At 56.9% G+C, this 15,081-nt stretch overlaps 1 long non-coding RNA gene across 1 annotated transcript; it reads left to right on the top strand.

The window, feature by feature from the left end:
* The first annotated feature begins 1,970 nt into the window (after positions 1–1,970).
* On the top strand, positions 1,971–4,397 carry LOC146765460 (uncharacterized). Its single transcript, XR_014949984.1, has 2 exons — positions 1,971–3,184; positions 3,579–4,397. It is a non-coding gene; the product is annotated as an uncharacterized LOC146765460 (long non-coding RNA).
* Positions 4,398–15,081: the final 10,684 nt, after the last annotated feature.

The raw sequence follows: 15,081 nt of genomic DNA, 5'->3' as shown, positions 1-15,081 counted from the left end.
CATTCCTGGCTAACGCTGTGCTCCCAGCTAAGCCATGTTATCAGCTAACTCCGCATTCCTGGCTAACGCCACATTCCCAGCTAACGCCCTGTTCCCACCTAACTCTGCGTTCCCGGCTATTGCCTCATTCCTGGCTAACGCCGTGTTCCTGGCTAATGCCTCATTCCTGGCTAACGCTGTGCTCCCAGCTAACGCCGTGTTCCTGGCTAACTCCTCATTCCCAGCTAATGCTGCGTTCCTGGCTAACTACATGTTCCCAACTAATGCTGTATTCCCAGCTAATGCTGTGTTCCTGGCTAACGCTGTATTCCCGCCTAACACCACGTTTCCAGCTAACACCGTGTTCCCGGCTAATGCTGCATTCCTGGCTAACTCCTCATTCCCAGCTAATGCCATGTTCCCGGCTAACGCCATGTTCCCAGTTAATGCCATGTTTGTGGCTAACGCCGTGTTCCCGGCTAACTCCTCATTCCCAGCTAATGCTGTGTTCCTGGCTAACGCTGCATTCCCACCTAACACCACGTTCCCAGCTAATGCCGTATTCCCAGCTAACTCCTCATTCCCGGCTAACGCCGTGTTCCCGGTTAAATCCGTGTTCCCGGCTAACACCAGGAACCATGTTACGGTTAACACCGTGGCTAACATCGTATTCCCGGCTAATTCCTCATTCCCGGCTAATGCCATGTTCTTGGCTAACGCCATATTCCCGGATAACACTGTGTTCCTGGCTAACGCCTTATTCCTGGCTAACACTGTGTTCCCAGCTAACACTGTTCCTGGCTAACCCCTTATTCCCGGCTAACGCCTTATTCCCGGCTAACACTGTATTCCCGGCTAACACTGTATTCCCGGCTAACGCTGTATTCCCGGCTAACGCTGTATTCCTGGCTAACACTGTATTCCCGGCTAACACTGTATTCCCGGCTAACGCTGTATTCCCGGCTAACGCTGTATTCCCGGCTAACGTTTTATTCCCGGCTAACACTGTATTCTCGGCTAACACTGTGTTCCCGGCTAACACTGTGTTCCTGGCTAACGCCTTATTCCCGGCTAACACTGTGTTCCCGGCTAACACTGTGTTCCTGGCTAACGCCTTATTCCCGGCTAACACTGTGTTCCCAGCTAACACTGTTCCCGGCTAACGCCGTGTTCCCGGCTAACACTGTGTTCCCAGCTAACACTGTTCCCGGCTAACACTGTATTCCCGGCTAACCCCTTATTCCCGGCTAACACTGTTCCTGGCTAACCCCTTATTCCCGGCTAACACTGTATTCCAGGCTAACACTGTATTCCCGGCTAACACTGTATTCCCGGCTAACGCTGTATTCCTGGCTAACACTGTATTCCCGGCTAACACTGTGTTCCCGGCTAACACTGTATTCCCGGCTAACACTGTATTCCAGGCTAACACTGTATTCCCGGCTAACACTGTGTTCCCGGCTAACACTGTATTCCCGGCTAACACTGTATTCCCGGCTAACACTGTATTCCAGGCTAACACTGTATTCCCGGCTAACACTGTGTTCCCGGCTAACACTGTATTCCCGGCTAACGCTGTATTACTGGCTAACGCCTTATTACTGGCTAACACTGTATTCCTGGCTAATGCCTTATTACTGGCTAACACTGTATTCCTGGCTAACGTTTTATTCCCGGCTAACACTGTATTCAGGGCTAACACTGTATTCCTGGCTAACCCCTTATTCCAGGCTAACACTGTATTCCAGGCTAACACTGTATTCCAGGCTAACACTGTATTCCCGGCTAACACTGTATTCCAGGCTAACACTGTATTCCTGGCTAATGCCTTATTCCCAGCTAACACTGTATTCCAGGCTAACACTGTATTCCAGGCTAACACTGTATTCCTGGCTAACCCCTTATTCCAGGCTAACACTGTATTCCAGGCTAACACTGTATTCCCGGCTAACACTGTGTTCCCGGCTAACACTGTATTCCCGGCTAACGCTGTGTTCCCGGCTAACGCCGTGTTCCCGGCTAATGTGGTGCCGGCGCGGGAGACAAAAGCGGCATTACTCACTGCCGGGGAGGAGCGGCTCAGAGCATTACTCAGCCCCGCCGGCAACTGGGACTGTTCTTTGTGCATCAACCTGGGGGACCGGGGAGGAGGAGGAGGGCAGGGGACGGGGGACTCATTTTTCCTACGGAGCAGTGACCGCCCACTCCCCTGCAGCCCCCTCCTTCCCCCGGTGTCACTGGAGGGACGTCAGCAGCGAGGGATGCTCGGGCGGGGGCTGTGCCAGTGCTGGTGCCTCTGGTTCTCCGTGTGCTGCTTCCTCAGGGCTAATTGGAGGTGATTGATCCAAGGAGAAGGTGGAGGAGGCTCATGTGGCTGTGGGTCGTGACCCCCAGACTCCTCTCCTCCAGGTGTCTCCAGATGTCTGGCAAAGAATGTCCCCGAGCCCCCCAGATGGGGAGCACAGCTGGGGCTGGGGTTTTTGCTGGAGTCTGGTGGATCTGGGCACAGCTCCGTGAGGGCACTGGCATCATGCTGGTGTGGAATTCTCTGGTGTGGAATTTTCTGCTGGGCCAGGTGCACACATTGCCCCACTGCTGGGGAGATCAGCAGACACATTGCCCCCCTCCTGGGGCAGTTTATGCCTGTCTTAGAGGATTTTTTAGGGACCTCTTGGTGGGGTTGATGCTGGGATGGATGGATGGATGGATGGATGGATGGATGGATGGATGGATGATGGATGGATGGATGGATGGATGGATGGATGGATGGATGGATGGATGGATGGATGGATGGAAGGAAGAGCACTGGAGAGGGGAGGCAGAGGTGAGGGGTGAGCCGCTGGCGGGTTTGTAGCCACGGATGCAGATTCTTAATGGAGGAAAATAATCAATGTGGGCTGAAGGGAGAAGAGGATTTTGAGTGGGGGAGATCACTGATGTTCTGTGTTGGGAGCATAGGCATTCTCATGGATGAGGAGTCAATGTTCCCAAAGGCAGGGCTGTGAGCAGGAGCAGATTATGGGGTGGGGAATGGTGCAGGGGCAACAACTGCCCTGATAGGAAACACCTGGAGCCTCCCAAACCCCGGGGAGCCCCAGCTGCAGAGCATGAAGCTTTAAATAGGGGAGGGGAAGCCCTTCCAGCATTCCAGCTTCTCTGCCCTGGTTCCTGCCCATTTTGGTGATCCTGTGGCTCTCTTGGCCAGGTACTGTCAACGTGGCTGGGCTGTGGTGGGGGTTCTGGTTGCAAGAGGATGTCCCCTCCCCTTGGAGTTTTGGTTGGGAAACCAACCTTGGTGTGTGCATCAGGATAGGTCTGGAAGAGCCCTACCCCCAGCAGGACTGGGATTTCTGGTGGAGATTCTGGTTTGAGCTCTGGAGAATGCAACTTGGAGGGCTCTGGGCATGGAGTGGCTGCTCCTGTCTGGTAGTGGAGTCCTGCTTCTCCCCAGCTTTATTCTGGGCTGGAAAACATGCTGGTGTTGCTCAGTACGCAGGGAAATTGTTTCTCGCTCAGTTCCCAGACACAAAAGATAATTTTGGGCTGGGTCAGACCTTTTCTGGCTTTTTCAGCGTTGTAGCTCCTATGTCTGTCCGCAGGGTCCGTGCAGAGCCCTGGCAACTGTGTGTGTCTCCACGTGGCTTTGCAGGCACTAATGAACATCCCCCGTGCTGTGCTCCTCGCTCCCAGGGAGGAAAACCTCGTTATCCAGGGAGATGGATGCGGTGGCGTGTTCCCAGATACCCCGTGGCAGAACCAGCCTCTAGGTCTGGATGCCTGGGTTACAGAGATGCCTGGGGAGATGCTTTTGTTCTAAAATCAGCGGTGAATTTAGGGGATTCAAGTCCCACCACCCTGCTGCAGGATCCCTGGGGGTCTCCTTATTCTCTGCATCCCTCACGTTGCTCCTGTAAATGCACCCTCAAGCCTCTACAAAGCAATTAAAACTGCAGCTACCCATAAAAATTAATTGTGCCGTGTAGCGCTGCTCTCTGGCCAATGAGCTTGTCCCCACCTGACCCTGGGACCCCACCCCTACTGGAGCCCCTCCGAGGGGGGGACCGGGTACCTCTGCATGTGGTTGCCCCAGCAACTGCCAGTCTCACGCAGCATCCATCACACCCAACATTTCGGAGCCCTTATCGCGCCCCGGGTGCGGCGCTGATGGAGCGCTGCCGCGGGATAAGCGTCACCCGCCTCACCTCGTCTTTATCTCACAAGGGTCATAAATATCCACAGGCTCCTGCGTGTCCCCCTGCTCTAACCCCCTCCTGGTGCTGCTCACGGGAAGATCTCCCCGAGCTGGGACCTGCGTCCGTAGGAGAATGGGCAGAAAAGCAATTAGGAGTTTCCGAAGCGCGGTGTCGTTAATTGCCTCTATCCTTGCAAATTAATAAAGCGTCGAGGCCATTGTTTGACTCTGCCTGTGCGTGTGTGGCCTCAGGTGAAGCCTAGGAATGTTGGGGGGAGTCTGAGGGATGCGAAGGGTTGTGGGGTGATGGGTAGAGGGGAACTGCAGGTTGTGGAGCCAGGGGAACGGTTCAGGGGTGCCCAGCTGCTCTTCCTGCTCCTTGCCCAGTGTGTCCTCCTAGGGCAGAAAGTGGTTGAAAACTGTCCCAGATCTTTCCTCTACCCATTTTTTTCCAGCCTTTATCCTGTTTTCCCTGTTCCCCAACATCTAACCTGGCTCGTGTTGGGGGGATTCCTTCTCCTTTTCTGAGCCTGCACCATCCTTGATCTGTTGCTTTGCATCATTGACGGACTTAATTTTAAAGGCAAAAAAGATGCTGTTAAAATCGAGTTGACTTTTTGAGTGCTGCCTAAAACTAATCAAGTCTGAGGGTCAAAGCTGCAGGTGTCTGGGGCTGGGCTGGTTTATCCCAGGAATGCTTGGTTCTCCTTAATTAATTCCTAAGGCCTTCTCTCATGTTTTTACACAAAACACCACAGTTTTGGCTCACAGCATCCCTCCCGAAGGGAAGCCCAGCGTGGGGCTGTGGAAGACACCCGCCCAGCTTGGAGTGATGTCCTCATCCAAGGTTTTGCAGGGGAAGCCTGGAATGAGCGTGAATCAGCCATTCTCTGCGCAGAAAGCAGAGTGAGCACCAGCATCCCCCCCCGGGGGCTGCCTGGGATGGCTCCCTGCCTGCTGCAGGCAGCTTTCCTGCAGGGAATGCATCATTTCCTTGGACCCCCTCAGGCAACCAGCTGGGAATCTCCAGATTCCCCAGTTTCGATGACAGCGTGGGGAATTTGGGAGCAGCGTCTCCTGCCCTGTCTCGCTGCTCTGGTGATAAAAGGCGAGTGACAGCCGTGGATGTTTTGGGGGAGGAAAACATGTAGGGCGGTGCTGCTGCAGGGAGGGGATTGCTCTGCCTTCCCTGCTCCCAAAGGATGCTCAGGCTCTGTCAGGCTCTCCCAGCTGACCACGGATGCCTCGGTCCTTTCCCTGCCATGGCTTGCTCTCCAGTGGGATTGACCCCAGGGATCAGAAAGGTGTTGGAGGCTCCCTGCAGGTGTTTTCCTGCATCCTCCTCGGCTTTAGGTTGCAGGGATGCTCTGGCTGTGCCTGGAGCTGCATCTCCCTTTCAGTGCCTCAAAACACGCTCATATATTCAAATGCTCCGAGGAGCTGGGGCTCTGCACTTGTTCCCAGGAAAAGAAATAAATTAAATCATCTGCTGGGATTTTTTAGCTCCTGTTTTGCTGGAGCAGGCCCGGGTGGGAGAGGGAAAAGGGGGTGGTGGTGGGGGAAGGGGTGATCAGGGGAGGGTTCCTGCCGTCTGGGCATCTCCTGGTGAGATCCCAGCGCACGGAGCAGAGCCCGGGGGACCCTGCAGAGGCTGCGCTGCCTCGTGCAAGGCCACCGTGTCCTTGTCAGCGGGGGTGACGCAGGTAGGTGCGGCTGCTGTCCCCGCGGCTCCCGGCTCCGTGTCACCTTCGCCGCCGCGGTGCCGGGAGCCGCGGCCGTGCGGTGACCGGAGCGCTGCCGCCGGAGCCGCAGCGCAGCAGGGAACCGGCGTTTATTTGCTGCGACAGCTTTGCAACAGATTCCTTGGCGGAGCTGACTGCAAACTGCAATCCTAAACTGTCGGACGGCTCCTTTTTCCAGCCTGGGAGTGTGAGAAACAAATTTGTTTGGGTTATAAAAACATATTAAAAAGCAACACATTTTGTTTTGCAATATACATAGTTCTTCATGCCAATTTTTTTTTTTTTAATGACTGCCATTCTAATCCCTTCCAGACAAAGACGTTTCTTAATAACTTTTTGTGGAGGTAATTGCTGGGGAGCCGTTTCAAAGTGGCAGGCAGGGAGCTGTGGGTTGCACAGCTGCAAGTGATGGCGGTGCATCGCTCAGGTACAGAAGGAGGAAGGATCACAAAAACCTCCTGGGTGTCTCTAGCTTTGAAAAGGTTCCATACCTGGTGATGCCTGACACCAGGATGTCTGGAACAACACAGAAAAATGGTTTTTTTGCTCATCACACATGCCCAGATGGTTGGCATCCTCGTGTGCGTGTGCTCTGTAGTTCTCTGGTGGTTCACTGGCTGCTCGGCTCTTCCCAGATCCTGAGTTTGGAGTGTCTGGCTCTGAGGAGCATTTTATCAGTGCCAGCAGCTTCCTCTCCCCCTGGACCAGGGGATAGAAACCTCCTGACTGGCATCCACATAATGTTCGGGACATCCAGCAGAAGGTTTCTCTGGTAGGAGCAATGTGTTAGGGGTCCCTGGGAGCTGCAGGTGGGTTTGGAACCCAAACCACCAGTCCCTCATCCTTGGAGGTGATTGTGGAACATCCTGGGGCATCTCCAAATCTCTTTGGCAAATGAGGGGGTCCACACTCGTTTTTCCAAGTTGGTGATACTGTTCTTCAAATCAAGGCAAATTCCTGTGGGTTATTTTTTTAGAAATGGCACTGTTTGATGTGTAATTAAAATGCTCCATTTAATTAGACAAACACCAAAGAACCTTCAGAAACATGACTATTTTTCTATATTTACTCCTCTTGTGTTTTTCTTAGTGACTGTAGTTCCAATTAAAACAACCTCCCCTATTAAACTGTTGGCTCTTAAACCCAGGAACTAAAAATACAGCACAACCATGAGGCTGCCCTCCCTACCCCCACATCTTTACCTTGGACTGCTGCCTCTGCATTGCTTTGCTCCCTGAGAGCTTCTCGAGGCACTTGCTGGAGCTGGTGGTACTTGACTTTGGCTTTGCTCCATCATTTCTCCTACCTTGTGCTAAAAACTTGCTGCCTTTGGGCAGAAATATGCCCAGAGCAGCCCGATTGGGATGGAGGGATGGGTTACTATGGGGATGGGAAGGCATTTGCAGCAGGTTTTCTCCCACCCCATTAATTTGGGGAGCCTTTGGAGGTGGTTTCATCCCAAAAAGCCCTGCTTGATGTGCCTCCAGCTGGGAGCTGCCACTTGCTGTGGTGGGGCTGGGGTGGAACAGCTTGCAGCCACCCCAAACGTGTCTGTGCCATCGCAGCGTTTGCAGCACAGGGACAATAGCCAGCCTGCCAAGCTAAACACGAGCTGTTCCCCAAGTTATTGGCATTTTGCTTTCTGCCAAGGGTGTGGAGAGGAGGCGGAGAAGCAGCCATCAGCTCTGAGCTGCAGCTCGGAGCTGGGAGAGGCGCCGTGAAGGAAACCCCTTCCAACCACCCAGGTTGAGCAGCTGTGCCTATGCTCGGGGAAACTGAGGCACAGCGCCTTGGTTTGTATGCACCGGGCACTTCCCTGCCCTGCTTTGCCCCAGCTGCCGAGCTCAACCCCCAGGCGCTGTGCCTGCCTGTGTTTAACGGGGAGGTGATTTCCCAGAGGTGCCTGAAGTTGCCTTAATGCGAGCTGTCAAAATGATGTACAACTGTGCCCGGCTGCCTCGCTCCCCCTGCCTCTCCGGTGACAATTTTGTCAAAGATCCTTTTTGAGATGCTGTTTTGATGGGGTGCTAATGGCTCCTTCCTCATCAGGCCCTCGCCGTGGCCTGAACGTGCCGAGTGGAAGCCGCTTGTTTCTGTGGTAATTAAGAAAAATGATAATAACAGGTTTGAAGGAGAGCAGCCGGGGGTCAGCGCTGCCGGGTTGTTGACAGCTTGGTGATGCTCACAGCCTGCAAAGGCCAGAGGTAGCATCTCCTCCGTGGGCTGGGATAAACCAGGATTTTGGGAGCCTTTGGCATTACATGATGCTCCTCTGAGGGTTTGCTGGGATGGGGCAATCCCCAGAAATAAGAAGCTGGCTCAGCTCATCTTAATAACATGAGAAGTTAAAAATAAAAATCAATAAATACCAGATTATCGAGATGGGATTAATATCAATTTTAAACACCCCCCAACATCAATAATGACCCAGCGTAGCCCAGCTAATGAGATTGGGGGCCGCAGCAATCAAGGCAGAGGATTAGAGATGATCAGAATAAATCCCAAATGATGAGGGACATTGCCAAAGTCTATCCTTGGAAGACCCCACTGGCATGGACCTGATCCTGGGGGATGCTTGGGGCTGATCTTGCTCAACCCCAGGGCTGGGTGGTCTGAGCTGGATGTGGGTTTGGGCACAGGCTGCAGCTCTTGGTGCCTGCTTGGGGGTTGGAGCCCAAAACACCTTGACACCTCACTTCAGCACACCGTGGTCAAATCCCACCTTTCTGGCAGCATCCGTGGGTTCCCACCTCCACCACTGGTGCCTCAGACTCCAAGCCTACATCAGGACACTGGGACATGGCCTAAAACCAGTTTGCCCACAGCCCTTGGGTAGCCCCAACCATCTTCTCCCACGGCTACCCATGGAATCCAGCTGTGCTCTCCCTTCCCAGTTCCCAGCTTAATCCTCAGGATTTTTAATGCCTCTGCATGTCTCTAAGCTCCTCTATACCCAGAAGCCAAATGCTCCTTGTAGGATTCGGATGTCTCCCCTGTGGATTAGATGGGATGGCTGCAAATTCCTTGTAATTTGCTCACACGGGGTCTATTATCTGCTCCTGGGAGGAGGGGGCTCAGGGGTGCCCCCCCTCTGTTTCCCATCTGGGTAACGCTGGGCCAGGAGGGATTTTAGCCAGTGATCCCTTGTCCAGGCTGTGATTCAATTATTCCCCACTGCAGCCTTGATGGTGGCTACTGGGCAGCACTGGAATTTCTTCCTCATATGGTGTGATGGAGGATGGCCCATCCCTGTGCCAGGCAGGGCTGGATTGTGTCCTCCCTGATCATGCAGGGCCGGACCAGAGCGTCCCCATCCCACCCAGGGCCGGACCAGAGCATCTCCATCCCACCCAGAGCTGGACCAGATCATCCCCATCCCACTCAGAGCTGGACCAGAGCATCCCCACCCTATCCAGAGCTGGACCAGAGCGTCCCCATCCCACCCAGGGCCGGACCAGAGCATCTCCATCCCACCCAGAGCTGGACCAGAGCATCTCCATCCCACCCAGAGCTGGACCAGATCATCCCCATCCCACTCAGAGCTGGACCAGATCATCCCCATCCCACTCAGAGCTGGACCAGAGCATCCCCACCCTATCCAGAGCTGGACCAGAGCATCCCCACCCTATCCAGAGCTGGACCAGAGCATCCCCACCCTATCCAGAGCTGGACCAGAGCATCCCCATCCCACCCAGGACTGGACCAGAGCGTCCCCATCCCACCCAGAGCTGGACCAGATCATCCCCATCCCACCCAGAGCTGGACCAGAGCATCCCTGTCCCATGCAGGGCTGCCCCATTGAGCTCTCCCCTTCCCAGGTTAGCTGGTTCATCAGCTGCCCGTGTTGTTAAAGATCACTGCTGCTTAATTCAGGTGACTGGGATGCAGGCTGGATTTGCTGATGCAGCAAGTTAAGGGAAAATCCTTTCTTTTATTGAGAAAGAGTGGGAGCTGGGCAGAAGCAGGGGAATTTTTGGGGAGGGAAGTCCTTTCCTGTGGGGTTTTCTGGCTGGTCAGGGCTGTGTGCTCCAGGAGTTTGATCCCTGCTGTCGGTTGTCTTGTGCCCAGCGGCTGAAGAAAAACCGAGTTGGTGCTTTCAGGTCGTGGGAGGTGTTTGCTCTCTCCTCATGGATGGAGGGATAGAGAGCATCAAGCGAGGGCATCCCTGTGCCTCCCACATCTCCATGCGTGGTGGCATCCCCCACCCCGGAGGCTGCCGCCGCCTTCCCGGGGCGGGGAGCCCGGATTTGTCTTTCTAATGCCTCAGTCAATGGCATCGATTGGGCTGGAGCAAAGGATCGATCGTAATTTGGTCGGAGGGCCCCGGCGCCGGGTGCGAGAGGAGTAATTAGAGCAGCAGAGGCAGGACGGGACGGCCGCCGGAGCCCATCGCCTGGGGAGGGACAGAGGGACGGACAGGCAGCAGGGAGGGCGAGGGGCTCCTGCTCTTCCAGCAGCCGGGATGCCCTTCCCGGCCCCCGGGCCCCCAGCCCAGGCTGGCAGGAACAGAGGGCTTTGCACTGCAAAGGGATGGATGCTGAAGCTGGGTGTTTTTCAAACGTGCTTTCCCTTTCTGCTGGAGCAGCCCCTCCAGCCCCTGAGAGCAATTTTTTTCCCAAATTGGGCAGAGGTTGGGTGCTGGGAGGTGCCTGCAAGGGAGGGAACACCCTGCACTGCCCAAGGAGGGAGCGATGGGGGACCCTGGCGGGAGCTGGGTCTTGCCACAGTTGGGCAAAAATGGGAGAAATTCCCCTGCAGCCGAAGGGAACGGCACCAGAGCCCTGAGCCGGGCTGCAATGCAAATTTCCCTGCTCTGCCTTGGCCTTGCAGCCTGCAGCTCGCTGGCAAATCCCACCCACACGGCTGGAGCTGCTGCTTTCCCCAGCCCTGCCTTCGCAGGGGGCTGCGGTGAGACAGGCTTGCTCCTCTTCCCCAGCAAGAATGATGGAGCATCTGGGTTTCAAAGGCAGCTACTGTCCTTGGAAGCTGCTCCTTGCAGTGGGAAAGGAGGGGGCTCGTGCCTGAGACACCCCAGCTTTGTCCTCCCGTGCTGCCCAGGCCATGCTGGGGAGCCACATCCCAGCCAGGCCCTGGGGCATCTCTGCACGCAGCTGGGCTTGGGAGCATCCCGGGGGTGGCTCCCAGATTGGGTGGGTGGAAGGGAAGGGAGAGGAGGATGTAAACTTGGGGAAAGGTCAGGCATGCTATAAATAAGCGGCATCTGGGGAAAGAAATGTCAGCGACACACCAGTGCCCAAGATGGGAGGAAAATGTTGTTGTCTGAGGGATCAAATCAATGGAAATCAGGGCTGGGATGACAGGGGAGGGGGCTCTCCCTGAATCTGGTGGGTCAAGGTGTGGCTGTCGTGCTGTGAGGTTGTTATTGGGAGTGCTGGTGCAGGCAGGTGGGATTGGGGCACACATCAGACACCAGCCTCCCGGGCTCTCAGCGCTTGGAAAGTTGTCCTGCTGCTGTCTGACAGGGAAAACAGGCTGGGGCTGTGAGGCTTTCCAGCTGCTCCACTCCCAGGAACATCCTCAGTGAAGGCACAAAAACGAGGGAGAGCTTTCCATGGTCCTCCTGCCCGAGCTGTGTCTGGAGGATGTGGGCGAGCACACTGGAGGGGTATTTTTTGGGACGGGGGTGGCATCAACAAAACAAGGTGCAGTACTACCCATGCCCACAGCCTCTTCAGGGCATCCCCTGCAGCTCTGCCGGCCTTCCAGGGGAGCCAGGCGTGCTCCTGGGACTGATTGCACATTTGTCCCCAAAGTGGTCTGACTCGCTGCCGAGTCATCTTCCCGCAGCCCTGTGAATGCAGGGCTGATTGCTGCCTGGCAGGGAGGGAGCCTGGCGAGGGGGAAGCTGACTGGGAGCCAAGCCCAGCTGCGGGAAGCGCTGCCGACAGCCGCTGCCCCGGGCCGGGCCGGTTCCGCGGCACGGAGCGCTGCCCAGCTCCTCTCGCTGCTGCGTGCCACTGAAGGGATGCTCTGGGGAGCTGCGTCCCTGTGCAGCAGCACCGCCACGTCCCCAGGAGAGCCCTGAGGGGCTGTCACCTCTCCCTGTGTCCCCTGGGAGTGCTGTGGCACTAAAGGGTGACCTGGGGGTCCCCGGACCCGCAGGCTGGTGTCACTGCGTGACTTCTGGATGGGGATTTCCTCCCCGTGGCTGGCTGCAGCGACACCTGCTCGTTGTACCTTCACCCCCAAGTCTCTCCTGATCCAGAGAGGGTTTGGGGATGCTGTGGTGATGCCCTGAGCTTGGGGGTGCAGGGTGCTGAGCTGGGGGCCTCCAAAGCCCCCTGTCCTGAGCACACCGTCTCCTTCAGCCCTTCCTTGTGGCACCTGGGCTGCTCTTGGAGGGGACACACGGAAGGATCAGAGACTCTTTTCACTGTGCCTGGCCTCCTGTGCAGAGCAGACAGCTTGGAGGGCTGTGGCCTCGGGCAATCCTGTTACAGGTTGTCAGGATGCTGCTCCCGGGAGTTGAGGATTTGCCCACCTGCTGCGGGGCAGGGAGCAGCAGGAGGGGGGCTGGGGCTGGAGAGGCACAACGGGGGTTCCCTGAGAGGTTGGACTCTGCTTCCCCCATCCAGGATGTACCCCGCTTTGGGGTGTACCTGGCATGGCTGTGGGAAAAGCAATCCAGCAAAGGATGGTCTCTGGCTAGTGGGTCCACCCTGAGCCCCCCACCCAAGACGATCACTTTGAGGGAGGAGGAAAGATGCTCACTTTGAGGGAGATCCCTTTGGTTCAGGCTGGGCAGGGCGGTGCGAGGCTGCAGACCCTGCAGCCATCATCTTCTCCCCTTGAACAAAGGCGGCTCTGAGGCTCCCCTGCCTCTTGGCACTGCACAAGAGCTCCCTTCTCTCCGGCAGCAAAAGCCTTTTCTGAGCCCGGCCCCCCTCCTCGGGAGGGCTGCAGAGCGCTCCCTGCCCTCGGCCAGCCCAGCCTGGCACCTGCCTGCCCGTGCCCCTCCTGGGGTCCCGGGGGGTCCGGCCGTGGAGGGGACCCCGACAGGTTTGTCCCCTCCTGCAGCAGGGCCAGCACGTGGTGGTGGCATTTGGGGGGGCAAGGCTTGGATTGCAGAGGGTCCCACATCCTGGGGACCCTGCCTGGCACCAGCAAGGCTCCCGGGGGGGCTTGGGGTGAGGACCAGCCCCCCCAGTTAGGGTGAGACTGGGCTGGGGCGGGCTCTGGCCGCGGACATCGGGGAGCCCGGCACGGCAGCAGAGAGCAGGGAGAGGAGCAGAGCTCCTGCGCCGGTAATTACGGACGAGGTTGGTGCCACATGATCCGGGGACGTCAGCAGAGTGTCACAGCTGATGACACGCTGCATGTGCAGGGGCTGGAAATGATGCCAGGGCGAGAGGTTGGAACACCGGGACACGGCGTGTGCCCACAGTGCTGAGCCAGCCCGAGCTTCACTGAGTCACCCTCGTCCCCAGCCTGCCACAGCCCAGCCTTGTCCCTCTCCCTCTGCGAGCTCAGCCGGATCCCCGTGCCTCAGTTTCCCCCGGTGCAGCGAGCTGCCACCGCTCCGTGCCTCCCCCCGCTCCCAGCAAGGAGAGCGGCACGCTCCTGGCTTTTTGGGGATGTTCTCGGGGAAGCCAAGGCGAAGCGTGGTTACTCACGGCGATGACAGCGCCGATGACAAGTCCCGCAGCCCCCAGAAGCACGTGCAGTGCCTGTGCTCCCGGTGCCAGAGAGCCCCAGTGAGTAACGGGGTGGGCGGCAGCGCTGGGGCGCCGTGCGGGGCGGTGCTGCCAGGCTGGAGGGAGCTGCAGGGCTCTGTCATCCTTTTCGGATGCAGCCCCGAGAGGGGTGTGTCCGCCGTGGGGCAGCGGGATGGGGGTACAGCCCCGCAGTGCTTCGTGTGAAGGGTGAGCTGGGGAGCTCAGCAGAGTCCTGCTGGCCCTTGCTTGGGGGAGCAAACACCAGCTCACGGTGGCTGCCGTGGGTTTGGGGACACCCACCGGCCCCCAGGCTGCAGCTGCCCCAGCCGAGATCCCGCGGAGCAGCACGACACCCTGGCTGGTGTTTGGACAGGGATGCTCCATGCCTTGGAAAGAAATATTTAGGCTGGAGAAGCAGGTGATGAGATAAGGATGGGGTATCGCGTTACCGCAGTCGGATGTTTCTTTGAGGTTAACAAGACAAGACAGACAATCGCTGCCGCTTGATCCAGGGAGTGCTGTGTGAGTGAGTCTATTAGTGGGCTGATGAGTAATTAGCTCTGTTGGAGACCTGCTAACGGGAGGAGAAAGTTGTTACCGTGACTCAACTGACCCCTCTTCACACAAGTTTAGTGTGTCTTTTCTGAAATGCCACAGGTGGATCATTCCACGACTTGGATGCGCAGCCAGGAAGGCATGGCAGGATATTCCTTGTTTGCCATCTGGAGTCACGCCTGGTGATGAGCCACCGGCGAGGGGACAGGGGACGAGGAGGGAATGAGCCTAACCCCAGCTGGTGTGAGCCGAGCCCATCTGCCTGCTCGTCCTTTGAGGGGGCTTGTTTTGGTCTTCGGGGAGAGCAGGCTGGCTGTGCCCCGCAGGCTGGCACAGCCCTTCCAGGCTCGGCTCCCGAGTTTCCAGTGTTCCTGCGGGCCCCTGCCCTGCTGCTCTTCCTCGCTAAGGTGGCAGGGATGGGGTGGGCTCCCCTGGTCCCTGCACAGAGAGGGGAGGAGGTGACAGCTGGGCCACGTGGGATGCTGTGAGACACCAAGTCCCACTTTTGGAATGTGGGCCGTTCCCTCCGAAGTGCAGGAGGCAGCTCTCCCGGGAGATCAGGTGTTGTGAGACTCGTGACTCCACCATGCAAATGCTGGAGGCTGTGAATAATCATGTACTTGTGCAGGGAGACTCAGCCCCGTGTGGGTTGGAGCATCCCTCGGCCAGGTGGGAAGCAGCTGGGTCCAGATTCCTGCTGTCCTGGACTGGTCACCAGCAGTGAGGAGCTAGAGGGAGCCAGGCAGCAATCCACACCCTGGCAAGTTCCATTTCAGGTCAGACCCTCTCCGGTGTCAAGTATTTTTGCTGCCCCGTACGAAGCCTGCTCCAGATCCTTGCTGCTCCAAGTGCTGGAATTCCTTGGGTTTCAAGCCTGAGTTGTAGCTCATTCCCACTTTTCTTGTGCCACTTCCCAATCCAAAACCTCTGTCCCTGA

Source organism: Lonchura striata, chromosome 24 (assembly GCF_050655825.1).
Source record: "Lonchura striata isolate lonStrDom1 chromosome 24, ASM5065582v1, whole genome shotgun sequence".
In the NCBI taxonomy this organism is placed as follows: domain Eukaryota; kingdom Metazoa; phylum Chordata; class Aves; order Passeriformes; family Estrildidae; genus Lonchura; species Lonchura striata.
Note: the sequence above shows the minus strand (reverse complement) of the source record. Positions and strands in the feature narration are given on the sequence as shown.